Source organism: Camelina sativa, unplaced genomic scaffold (genome assembly GCF_000633955.1).
Source record: "Camelina sativa cultivar DH55 unplaced genomic scaffold, Cs unpScaffold05533, whole genome shotgun sequence".
Taxonomy (NCBI): domain Eukaryota; kingdom Viridiplantae; phylum Streptophyta; class Magnoliopsida; order Brassicales; family Brassicaceae; genus Camelina; species Camelina sativa.
In genome coordinates this window covers 1-556 of record NW_010926618.1, presented here as the reverse complement: position 1 = coordinate 556, position 556 = coordinate 1, and the positions used below count along the sequence as shown (strand labels likewise).

General features: G+C 33.6%; 1 long non-coding RNA gene across 1 annotated transcript; it reads right to left on the bottom strand.

Annotated features, from left to right (window-relative positions):
- Positions 1-556, bottom strand: LOC104774781. Its single transcript, XR_765506.1, has 3 exons — positions 520-556; positions 145-224; positions 1-38 (listed from the first exon to the last, which is right to left on the bottom strand). It is a non-coding gene; the product is annotated as an uncharacterized LOC104774781 (long non-coding RNA).

The window sequence follows — 556 nt, the reverse complement described above, 5'->3', positions numbered from 1 at the left end:
TAGCAGAGTGCATTGTTTCTCGAACTACATCGTATACCCTAAACAAAAAATAACCAACAACCACCAAATCGATTCAAAGATTACAAAACTCACTTCTTTCAAAGATCAGAGAGGTGCTAACCAAATATACAATTGAAAAATTACCTCCCCGTGGTACCAAACTTACTAGAGTTCCCAATTCCTTCATTAGAATGATTCTCTTGTGTTTTAGATTGAATCTCCTTCTGAGAACAAATCAACAACCATTATAATAGAGTCAAATTGGCCTTATTCTATTCTTATCTTCTTTCAAAAGCTCAAGAAGCAAAACCATCTTTTTTTTTTTATTCATTTTTTTTCTTACTGAAGTTAAAGCTATGGATGCCAATACAAATTCCTTACTCTCTTCTTGTTTAATCAAAAGATGTAAACTTTTCATCGCCCATGGTTACAAATTGGGTGAATTTGATCACAATCGCCGATGTTATAATCAATTCGCAACGAAGAACAACTTTCAGAAAAAAAACAAAAAAAGCTTACAGGAAAGTGAGAGAGGGAGAATTTGGTGGAGGGATTG